General features: G+C 49.9%; 1 pseudogene; it reads right to left on the reverse strand.

The window, feature by feature from the left end:
• Window positions 1-864: 864 nt before the first annotated feature.
• LOC124988457 (keratin, type II cytoskeletal 8-like) lies at window positions 865-3,169 on the reverse strand (annotated as a pseudogene).
• Between the last annotated feature and the right edge of the window lie 9,289 nt (window positions 3,170-12,458).

Here is a 12,458-nt window from a genome sequence, read left to right on the forward strand (position 1 = left end):
TTTGTACAGTTTTCATTTCTAAAATCTTGATTTGGGTCTTTTTCCTTCTAACCCTAACCTAGTCATTTTAATCTTTCCTCTGGATTTTAAACACACGGGATTCAGTTACATGTTTTGTTTTGTTTTGTTTATGTTTTCGGTGCTGGAGGTCAAAGCCAGGGCCTCACACATGAGGGGCCAGCACTCTACCACTGAGCTACAGCCCCAGCGCTAGCCATTGTCTGCTAAGTCTAGCATCTGTGTCAATTCCGGGTCCGTTTAATTCACTGCGTCTTCTCCTCTTTAGGAATGAAGGGTATGTTCCTGTATTTGGCATGCCTTGTGAATTTTTTTAACTTGTAAATTCTGCTTTGTTGGATGCTAAATATTTTGTATTCCTGTAGCTTACTCCATTTTGTGTTGCTGGAACACAATACCTGAGGTTGGGAACTTTATCATGAAACGGGTTTAGTTGGCTCACCATCCTGTTTACTCAAAGGGCTAAACATCATGGTGCTGGTGTCCTAGAGAGGGCCACCTGGATGTGTCACAACATGGTGGGGAAGTGGGAAGGGAACCTGCCACGTACAGAAGGGCCGTGTGCGTGAGTGAGCAGGGAAGCAAGAAACAGGGGAGGGTCCAGTTTTGCTCTTGTATGACAACCTGATCTTGGGGGTCCTCCCAAGAGGGAGAAAAGCGTGAATCCCTCTTAAGGACCCCATCGCCTTCCCCTGGGCCTCACGTTTCAAGTTTCCACCACCTCTCAGCACCTCCACGTGGGGGATGTTCTTGGGCTTCTGACATGTGAATCTTTGGGGGACACACTCAACCATATTCAAACCATAGCCTCCCATAAACATTCTTTTTTTTTTTTTTTTTGCAAGGTCAGCTGGCAGGGCCACCGGAGGCTTTATTTTGGAAAAAAAAAAAATGAATTGGTTTGGGGTTAAGGGCATGGGCAAGAGGGGGTACTCCAGGCAAAAGAGGGGATGCCCAGGGGTGGGTAGGGCTAGGGCTGAGCCTCGGGCGGTCTCTTGTTCCCTGTGCTCCCCTCTTACAGCTGCCTCCCTCCAGGCTCTGGGGCAGCAGCAGAAGGCAGGAGACGGGGAGGAGCTACCGAGGCCTTTCACTTGGGCAGGACAACTGAGGACTCAGACACCAGCTTCCCATCGCGAGTCTCAATCTTCTTCACAACCACGGCCTTGGTGCGGCTGAAGGAGCTAGAGCCCCAGCAGAGCTGAAGCTGGGCTGGAAGGAGCTGAGGCCGTAGCTGAGGCCAGGGCAGGAGAGGCCCCCGTAGGATGTGCTCAGCCCTCCTGAGTAGCCACTGGTGGTCTTCCTATGGATACTCATGTTCTGCATCCCAGACTCCAGCCGGCTCTCCTCGCCCTCCAGCAGCTTGCGGTAGGTGGCGATCTCGATGTCCAGGGCCAGCTTGACGTTCATGAGCTCCCGGTACTCGTGCAGCTGCTGCGCCATGTCCTGCTTGGCCCGCTGCAGGGCGGCCTCCAGTTCAGCCACCTTGGCATTGGCATCCTTAATGGCCAACTCCCCGCGCTGCTCAGCATCGGCGATGGCAGCCTCCAGGGATGCCCTCTGGCCTTTGAGGGCCTCGATCTCCGCCTGGAGGCGGCTGATGTTGCGGTTCATCTCAGAGATCTCGTTCTTGGTGCGGCGCAGTCATCCCCGTGCTTCCCAGTCAGTGTCTGCAGCTCCTCGTACTTTATCTGGTACATGCTCTCGGCCTCGGCCCGGCTGCGGTTGGCGATCTCCTCGTACTGGACGAGGACCTCAGCAATGACGCTGTCCATGTCCAGGGAGCGGCTGTTGTCCCTGGACAGCACCACGGACGTGTCGGAGACCTGGGACTGCAGCTCCCGATCTCCTCTTCATACAGCTGCCGGAGGAAGTTGATCCCGTCAGTCAGCCCTTCCAGGCGAGGCTCCAGCTCCACCTTGTTCATGTAAGCTTCATCCACATCCTTCTTGATGAGGACAAATTCATTCTCCATCTCTGTACGCTTATTGATCTCATCCTCATACTTATTCTTGAAGTCCTCCACCAGTCCCTGCATGTTGCCGAGCTCCACCTCCAGCTTCAGCTTCTCCTGGCCCAGGGACTCTAGCTTCCACTGAAGATTGTTGATGTAGCTCTCACACGTTGTCCATGTTGCTGCGAGCAGTCTTCTGCTGCTGGAGGAGGCTCCACTTGGTCTCCAGCATTTTGTTCTGCTGCCAGGAACCGTACCTTGTCGATGAAGGAGGCAAACTTGTTGTTGAAGGTCTTGATCTGCTCCTTCTCCTGAGTACGCACAGCCTGGATGTTGGGGTCCACCTCCAACTTGAGGGGGCTCAGCAGGCTCTGGTTTACAGTGACTGCTGTGATGCCCCCCACAGCACCAGGCTGCTCAGACCCATGCTGGAGCCCAGGCTCCTCCTGAAGCTGCTGCTGCTGCCCACCCGGGAGAAGCTGGAGGAACTGATGCAGGCACCGGGCCCACTCGTGTATGAGCGGCTGCTGAAGGCCCGGGGGCCAGAGGTGGACATCTTGTAGGACTTCTGGGTCACCCTGATGGACATGGTGGAGGCTGGCGTAAAGGCAGGAGGACTGAAGACAAGAGACTCCCCATAAACATTCTTGAGCTCCCCCACCCAAAACAGTTAAGCTACTTGGAAAAAAGTCCAATTCTTTGGGTCTTGTTCTAGGGTTTGTAAAATGGAAGAACAGAATGATTACCAAGACCTGCCTGAATACTACCCAGGGACCTACAAATTATGAGTTTTTCTAGTTTGGGGATAGAAAGGTACTATATCTAGCCTGTATGATCTCTGGTGACTGTTCCCTCGCATCCATTAGGATGGCTCTATCCACGGTCTGAGCTGGTTTTCCCACAATCCTGAACCAGTCAATATTCTGATGCACATTTTCCAGGGACTCTAAGCAGAATTCTGGGGTGCTTTCTCTGTTCATCTCTCTCTTCAGTACACTGCCCTGCAACTCTTGCCAACTTAATCTCAGTGTTAGTCAGCTTTCTGGTACTGTAACAAATACCTGAAACAATCAATTTATAAAGAGATAAGGTATATTTTGGCTCAAAGTTTTGGAGATTCCAGTTCATGGTCTGATAGACCTGCTTCCCTTTGGCCCTTGGTGGTGGGGCAGTATATCAAGATGGAAGCAAGACAGTAAAGCAAAACCACTCACTGCATGACCGGAAGGTGAAAACAGGACACGCCCCAACGATCTAACTTCCTCCCACTAGGCCCCACCTCTTAAAGGTTCTCCCACCTTCCAATAGTGCCAAGCTGGGCACCAAGCTGTCAACATGAGGCCTTTGGGGGACATTCCAGATTGAACCCTGGCAGTTTCCCTGGACTCGTGACAGTTTCCTCAACTCAGGGAATCTGCTGGGTCCATCTGGGCTCCCCCTCCTGGGCTGCATCTAGCAACTCATTCAAGGCAGAGAGCTGGACTAATTGCAGGGATCACTTTGTTGGCTTTCTGTCCCTCAGGGATCGTGGAAGCTTGTTGCCTGTTATCTGATGTCTGGAAATGGATGCTTACTATGTTATGTCTGCATTCTCAGCTGTTTCAAGGAGGAGGGTAAATTGTGTCCCTGTTATTTCCTTTTGACTGGAAGTGGAAGTCATCCTGATGATCCTTTTCCTGTCTGTAGGATCTGTAGTGATGCCCCATTTCATTCCTCTTACTGGTGACTCGTGACTTCTTTCTTTTGTAAAAAAATCAATCTAGCTAAAGCTTTATTAATTTTGTCTTTACAAAGAATGAGTTTAAATTTCATTGATGTTCTTAATTATTTGTTTTCTATTTTATTAGTTTCTGCTCTTCTTACTTCCTTTCTTGTACTTACTTCAGGCCTAATTTTCCCTCCTAAGTGGACACTTTGATTACTTTTATTCCTTTTTTTTTTTATAGTACTAGCATTAAAAGTTACAAACTTCCCACGAGGCACTACTGTAACTAAATCCTGAAAATTTCAATTTGAGTTGTTAGGTCAAAATATTTTTCTGAATTCTTTCATGATTTTTTTCTTTTGGCCATTATTTAATTAGAAGTATATTATTTAATTTCCACTTGTTTTGGGGGGGATTTCCATATTACTTTTTGCTATTAATTTCCAACTTAATTATTTTGTGTTTAAGGAATATATGCTGCATGTTTTCAATTTTTTCAAGTGTTTTGAGATCTATTTTTGGCCCAGGACAAGACCTATCCTGTGAAGGTACCATGTACCCTTTGAAAGAATTATATTCTTTGTCAGGTAGAGTTTTATAATTATCAATTATATCAAGTATTGTTCCAATAACCTGTATCCTTGATTTTCTGACACTTTTTCTATTAATTACTAAGAAGAATTTTTAAATATTCATGTACTTTGGGTTGTTACTGTCTTATGCATATACACTTATAGCTGCTCTATCTTTGTGCTGTGTTGATTCTTTTATATTATAAAATGTTCCTTTATGAAATGGCCTTAAAGTCAATTTTGCTTTGTTATCGATGTGACCAGTCTCTCTCTCTCATGCTTATATTTGCATGGTACATTCTTTCCCATCCTTTTACTTCCTTGTAGACAGAATATAATTGGAACTTGCTTTCAATCCAGTCTGAAGCATCCATGCCTTTGATGGGGGGGTTAGTTGGTTCACATTTAGTGTAGTTATTGACATGGGTGGAATGGATCTGAAATTTTGCTGTTTGCTTTCTGCTTGTCTGCTTTTTGTTGTTCCTCTCTCTCACCTCTTCTGATTTCTTTTTCCTCTACCCTCATTTTTTATTGGTGCATTATATTGCCTGTAATGGGATTCGTTGCTGCATATCAAACATGTACGCAATAGAGCAATATAATTTGGTCACTATTATGCTGCCTTCCTTTGTGTTAAGCAAATTTTCTTAAATGTATCATTTAAATTTTCTTTTTTAATATTTTTGTGGGGTTTTAGTGACTTCTCTGGACCATGCAATATATCTTAATTTTGTCACAATTATTTTAATTTATCAAGGACTTTCACCAATGTAGTTCAATTATACCCCTCCTTTGCACTATTGTGATTATATGTGTGACATATAACCCAATGGTACAGTGTTATCACATTAGCTTTAAATGGCCATCAATTATTTATAAAAAAAATTAAGAAAACTAAACAAAAAAACCCCACACTTTTATGGATTCCAATCTATGGATCTGGATTACCTTCAGGTTTCGTTTCTCTCTGAAGTTTTCACTTAGTTTTTATTGTAATGTAGTTCTGCATACAATAGATTTTCTTAGTTTTTGTGTATCTGTAAATGTCTTTGCTTCACCTTTGTTTTGAAGGTCAGGTTTACTGAATAGACAAATTTTTACTGACAAGATTTTTCTTCCTGCACTGTGAATAGGTCTCTCCAGTGTCTTCTCACCTCCACTGGTTCTAGCGAGGACTCCGCTGCTTATCATATCACTGTTCTTCACTTTTGAAACTTTTCCTTTGTCTTTTAGCAGTTTTACTGTGATATATCTAAGTATGATTCCCTTTGTGTTACCTTTCTTGTTGAACTTCTTGGACCTGTTAGTCAATGTTTTTCACTAAATTCGGGAATATTTGGCTACTGTGCTTCTAACACTTTTCTTTCTGCCCCTCTTTTCTCTCCTTCTAGGGCTACAATCATACATATGTTAGAAGGCTTGATATTGTCCTTTGGATTTCTAAGACTGTTGTTTTATGAATATGAATTTCAGGATGAATTTTCCTATTCTGCAAAAGATGTTGGGATTTTGATAGGGAGTGCATTGACTCTGAGATGACATACACAGTTTTTAACACTTTTTTTCACAAAATAGTATGAATATATGAATGATATATCATGAACATCTTTTATGTTCACCATATACTTAAATGTCATTTGTAATGGTTGCATAATATTCCACCATCTGGATATATTATAATTTAATCATGTTCTACTGTTTGGCATTTAGATTATTTCCCATTTTTGAAAGTATAAAGAATGATGATAGGGATGGGAGGGGTGGGGGGGAAATAATGAATCAAACATCATTGCCCTATGTAAATTTATGATTACACAAATGGTATGCTTTGACTCCATGCACAAATAGAGAAACAACATGTATCCCATTTGTATACAATAATAAAAAAAAATTAAAAAATTAAAAAAAAAAAAAAAAAAAAAAAAGATCAGACCCTGACTGAAGTCTTAATTTCAGACTGGTAAAAAGCCCAAAGCCTGCCCACTCTGTGCTCAACTCCTGATCTTTGAGGCTGTGAGAAAATAAATGTGTGTTGTTTTAAGACAAAAAAAAAAAAAAAAAAAAAAAAGAATGATGATAATGACTATTATACCCTTATCTTTTTACATATTTTTTTTGGAGGGAAATTTATTTTTGAGGCTTGTTGTTGTTTCAGTGCTGGGGAACAGACCCAGGGCCAGAACACTAGGCAAGTGCTCTACCACTGTGCCACACCCCCAACCCACACTGAGTTTTAATTGTGGCGAGGACATTGACTTGACAAAAAATTTTAAAGGCCATTTTGTTGTATTTTCTCTATTCCAGGTTCCTAAAGAAAAATGATGCGTGGATGGCTATGGACTCAGCTGTGGCCAGTCTGAAATCCTGATTCTGCTGCTAGTCAGCTCGGCGAATTTAGGCAACTACCTCAACTGCCCTTCATAGTAATGGGATAACAGTCCTTGACCTATGGAGTAGATAAGCCCCAGGTCAAAGAAGCACTCGGCAAAGGCTTCTCCCTCGCCTGGGCACGCCTGAGTCGGAACCCAGGGTCTTTCTCAACCTGGCCTTTTGATGACTGCAATCAGAAGCCTGGGATGCTTCTCGTTCCATAGCCTTGCTTGAGGGAAAAGAAAAAAGGAAACCTTTCTCCCCTTTATCTATCTAGCCAGAGCCCTTCTGAGCTGAGCTAATGGACATTTTAAACATGGCAGTACACCATCTTTTATTTAGTTTATATTTCATACAAAATCATACTGTTTGCCAGGTGCAGTGCTGAGCACGTTATGAACGTTAACCCATTTGACTCCTTCAAGCTGACAAAGTGAAAATTAGCTTGGACTGAGAAGGGACCTATGGGGCCACCACCGGTCAGTCCGGAGTGACGGATACGGCCACCTGTAAAGTCACCGGGAAGCCGTGTTGCCCCCAGGTCATGCCGCAGCCATGACCCGTCATTGCCACTCTCCCTTCCGGGGACAGCTGCTTTCTGTTCACCGAGAAACTGTCCTCCAGTGAGTCAGGGGACCGGGAGCCTGGTTCTTTGACGTCCTGTCAGTGGGAACTCACGGGGATGGGACGGAGGTAAGAACAGAGCCCCAAGGGTCCCAGTTGCTTGGACAGAGAGACAGCCCTGGTTTCCAGCCCAGGCGGAGGCTCGGATCGGGCTTTCTGGACCCAGCCTCCCACACCTGTCTTAACTCTGCAGCTTCCCTTCCCAGGAAGCGGGACTTCGGATCCACTGTCAGACTCACGGTGTTGATCCCTGTACCTGCGGCTCTGCTCTGAGCCCATGGGGACCGCACACCTTCCATCCTTCTCAGAACACCTTCTCCTCTTGCTTCCTCAGGTGCTTCCTCTCCACTGAGCAGCCCAGCTGATGTGACTTTGTGGCACTGCGGCTTGTTCTGGTGGCCTCAGGTGGACGGGGGAGGATGGAGCTCCCTTTAGGATGCCTGGTGGCAGCCCCCTCCTCAGGGGAGCTTGGGAAAGCAGAGACCGCTGCCCCCACCTGGCCTCGGACTTGGGTTTGAAGGGTGACTCCCAGCTGTCCGTCGCAGGGATCACCTTGGCGACAGGGCCCTCGCTACACTGCGTGGCTCAGCATCATAGTGCAAGGGTCCAGCGGCAGGCTGTGACGAGTCGGCTCAGAACGCAGCTCTACCCATGAACGGGAGCCGTTCTTATTATGGTTAAACGAACAACTTAGACTCTCCGTAATCCGCTCATCTCCTGTCCTTTCTGTTATCATTTGAACTTGGTTTGTCCCTCAGGGGTTCGTGTGCGGGCAGCTTGGTCCTTAGTGTGGATGTGTAGGCGCGCAGCCTAACAGGAAGTCCTAGGCCATCGTGGGGGTCGCGGTAGTTCCTAAGGGGCCCCTGAGTTGGTTCTTGCCAGAGGCTTGTTACAAAAGGCTCAAGTCCCCAACCCCGTACTGGCTTCCTGTTTAGCCATGTGGTCTGCCCCTCTCATGCCTGTTCCTGCCATGATGATTTTGGTAACCAGAAGCCAAATTAGTGGGACTGCCAGACCTTGGAGTTTCAGCTTTCAAAACAGTGAGCTAACTAACCCTTTTTCCTTCATAAGTACCCAGCTTCTGGTTATTTGGTTACAGTAACAACAACAAAAAAATGGACTAATGTGCTTTCTTTCAATGTGGTGACAAATTCACTGCCTTGTTCCTTGGAGAGCTTCCAGCCTAGGGCAGAGACTGGGAAGCAACTGAATAAAATGCAGGGCAGGATGAAATCAGCTCCGTGCATAGATATTGTTGGAAGCTACAGATTCAGTCATAGTGTAAATACATATTGGCCCTTGCTGAAGATTTTTATCACCAAAATTTTACCAAGTCTTGACTAGAAAGCCTCACAAGCCAAAAATAAACGCACCTATGATGAATTCTCTCTGTTCTACTGTTGGATTTAATTTCTTCTAACATGCGTAGCTCTCTGTGAAGATCTTTGTGGTGAAGCTATTTGTCAAAAGTGTAGATGATGTTTTTTAGAAAAGAAGCCTATAATGGGGAGAGGATTGGGTCAAAAGACGTTAAATTTTTTTTTTTTTTTTTTTTTTTTTTTTGCTGGGGATTGAACCCAGGGGTACTCCACCCCTGAGCCACACCCCCAGCCCTATTTTGTATTTTATTTAGAGACAGGGTCTCACTGCTTAGGGCCTCGCCTTTGCTGAGGCTGGCTTTGAACTTGTGATCCTCCTGCCTCAGCCTCCCGAGCCACTGGGATTACAGGCTTGTGCCACCACACTGGCTAAAAAGTGTGAACTTTTAAGTCTCGCGGCGTGATAGCTGTGTCAGATGTCTTTCCATCTAAGAACAGAAAGGCTTCTGGGGGAAGGTTCCCGACGGTGACATCTGTGGCCTTCAGTAGGTTTCAGTGATTCTAAGCACGATGGGGTCCCAGCACCAGGCTTGGCGTTTGCTTTTTTGTGCATTGTGTGGACACGCATCTCCTCGCCCTTGGCCTGGAATCTGCAGTTCCATGACCCTATCTCAACCCTAGCTCAGCTTCCGCGGCCTCATGGCGCGTGGATTTCTCCACGGGCTTTCAGGGAAGTGTGAGGCCATCATTTCCTGGTAAGCTTTCTTTAATCCCAGGCTTGTCTGGAGCTGGAGTCAACAGAGGCAGGTGGTCATGGAGCACGGAGTGGCCGAGGGTGGGCCCTCTTTTAAACGTCAATCACGTTCAAAGAGAATAGGAAATAGCCACCTTCGCCACTGTCACCAGAGGCCAGCCAGGCCTGCCTGCGTACAGAGCACCGAGGTGGGCACTCAGTGCACCCCGCCCCACGCCTTCCCCGGGTGCTCCCGCCCCGGAAGGACTCACGCCGGTCCCACTGAGAACCCTCCCGGATGCCCCGCCCGGGTGACTCCCCCAGAGCTGGGCTGCAGCTGGTCAATACCCGCCACACAACCGTGGTGGCCCACTTCACAGTCCAGAAGACTGAGGCTCGAGTGCAGAGGGAACTTCCCGAGTGAGAAGGCAGCACAGTTGGGGTTGGAAGTCAGGCCCCTGTCTCTGGGGGCCGGCGGCCTGCCTGTTGGTCCCCGAGGGTCCAGTGCGGATGTGGGGCTAGAACCTCTTCCTGCTGCCGGGGCCTCGCATCGGAGCCCTTGGATGCGAAGCCTGCGATGGTCCTGCTGATTGTGACCAGCATCTCCGAGGCCTCCCTGGCGGCCCTGGCTGAGCTGGCTCACGGGGCCGGGCGCGGAGCGGGGCCGGGAGGTGCTTTGCGACGTCCCTTCTCCTCTTCTCGCCCCTCCCTCCCTTCGTCCTCCATGCCCCTGGGCCAGAAGGGGTGATTCTGGACGCCCCGGCTTGGTGCAAGGACTGAATTGAGGGGAACATTTCCACTTCCGCCCTTGCAGCCCCGTCTTCGTAGACACCCGCGTTGTCCAGACCACCCTCGCCCTGGGCCTCTGTGCTGTTAAGGCAGGGCTGAGCGCAGCTAGTGCTCCCGAGAGCTGGCCTGGCCAAGAGGCCGCGTGGCCGCCCGGCGGGGGCCCATCCCCCTCCTTTCCCTTTTTTATCTTTCTGTACGTAGTTCTGTAAACAAGTGACCAAGTGCCAGGCTGGGCATACGAGGCAGGTTAGAGGCTTCTGAATTCTGTCACCACCGGACGACAGGGGACTAGTGGTCAAGGACTTGCTGTAGGAGGGAGGCCACTCTTTGCATGTTCTTTTTTTTTTTGTGGTACTGGGGATCGAACCCAGGGCCTTGTGCTTCCGAGGCGAGCACTCCACCAACCGAGCTATCTCCCCAGCCCCCTTTGCATGTTCTTTATGTCCAACATGACCCGGATCCTGGACCTACTTCTCCTCCGCTCCTGGGATGACGGACAGGAACCATCACCGTGTTATCTGTTCTCCAGCAACCGCCCAGAGTGCCCTCTGCCCCCTGTCCCCGCTCCTGTCCCCCGCTCCTGTCCCCCGTCCCCCACCAGCTGCCACCTGGTGGCCCTCTGGATGCGGAGTCTGGGAAGGCAGGTGCTGATTTGGCTGCACCCGACCGGCCTCCTGCAGGCAGCTGCTGCTCTGTCCGCTGGCTGGCGTTTTCCAGATCACCAAAACCAGATTGTGGTCATTTGTCAGATCACAGGAAAAATAAACGAATGGGTAGAATGTTCCGTTGTCAGTTTTGTGGGACTCACTGCCTTTTGTCCACACCGTGACTGGGTACGGTCCTGTCTCATCTGGCCCCAAGTTAAGTTTAACGCACTGGCCCCTCATAGTACTCCCTACAAAGCCACTTGGACACCTGGGGAACTGGAACCTCAGGGCCGGAAACTGCCCCGGGCTGCTAGCTCAGCGCTGCCCCCCCTGCACCCCGTGACTGCTCCCCTCACCCCTGTGCCTGTGCCGAGCTCCGGGTGTGGACCTCCTCCGGGCTGGGGCCACAGTTCTGCAGGGAGTCGCCTACTGCTCCTCCCTGCCTGGGCTTGGCCAGCTCTCCCATCCCCCCCTGGGCTCTGCTGCTTGGGATCCCTGTCCTGTCCCACTCCTGCCCCCCAGGAGTCCCGTCACAGGCACCTCTCCCGGCTCTATTCCCTCTGCAGTGGGGGGTCCCTGGACTAGTGTTTGAATCCTGCCCTAGAATGTGCGCCTTCCAGGAGCAACAGGTCGGGACTCTGTGTGTGCGTTGAGTGAGTGTGTCGTGCATGCACGTGCATGTGTGTCTGCGCGATCCTATCTGTCTGCATGTGCACACGCGTGTGTGAGCGTGTGCGTTCCCTGGCCATCGTTACCACCAGCCAGCACGTGCTGCACACACACGGCTCCACACAGGGCTGCCTGGGTGAGGGTGCAGGGCTGCGTGTCCCCTTAGAAGCTTGTGGGAAGCAGGGACTGATGTTTGCAGACCCAGAGTCGGAGGCCCCGTGGTGGCACACGCACAGGTCAAGGTCCTGCAGCGAGAGGGGGTGGAGCCCGCGCCAGTGACCTTGGCCGCTCTGGCCTCCAGCTCCTGTGGAGGTTTGGCTGGTTAAACAGAAGCAAAGAATTCCGAGGAAATTAGGGCAAGGCAGAGCCTTCAGCCTCGTGACTTCACGTCCGCGGTGGAAGCTTTGCTGAAGAGGTGGAAAGAAAATACCTTTGCAGTGAGCGAGCGGCCGCGGGCTACTCACCGGGAGTTTTCACTTTATAAGGACTTGCTAGGGTCCCCTGGGCGTGCCTTCTGTCCCGGGTCCAGGTCTGGACAGGGCAAGCCGGGTGAGCCCGGGCTGGACGCTGGGCTCTGCGGGCGGGGCCTTCCCTGCCCCTCTCCGGCGTCTCTCCAGCCACCTCCAGCCCAGGGCAGAAACAGGGTCGCTTGGACGGCACCCACCTGAGTGTCCATGGGCCTGGCCGCCAGCGGGGCTCCAGCCCTACCGGGGAAGCTCTCCGAGTGTCTGTCCTCCTGAGCTCGCAGCCCAGCTCCCTCACCACCAGCCCCAGCCTTCTCTTGGGTCACCTCTTCCCTTCTGTGTCATTTCCCTGAAGTCACCGAGGGGGCCTGGCCATGGTGGCCAGTGTCCTTTGCAGGAATGTGGAGTAAAGCCAAGAAGCTGTTTTCTGAAACTGCCCTCTCACCCTGGCCGTGATGTGGGGTTCCTGCAGAAGTCGGGTAGAGGGCTGGGTGCGCTGGCACACGCCTGTTGTCCCAGCGGCTAGGGAGGCTGAGGCAAGAGGATCGCGAGTTCACAGCCAGCCTCGGCAACTTAGCAAGATCCTGTCTCTAAACA

The sequence above is a fragment of the Sciurus carolinensis genome, chromosome 1 (genome assembly GCF_902686445.1).
Source record: "Sciurus carolinensis chromosome 1, mSciCar1.2, whole genome shotgun sequence".
Taxonomy (NCBI): Eukaryota; Metazoa; Chordata; class Mammalia; order Rodentia; family Sciuridae; genus Sciurus; species Sciurus carolinensis.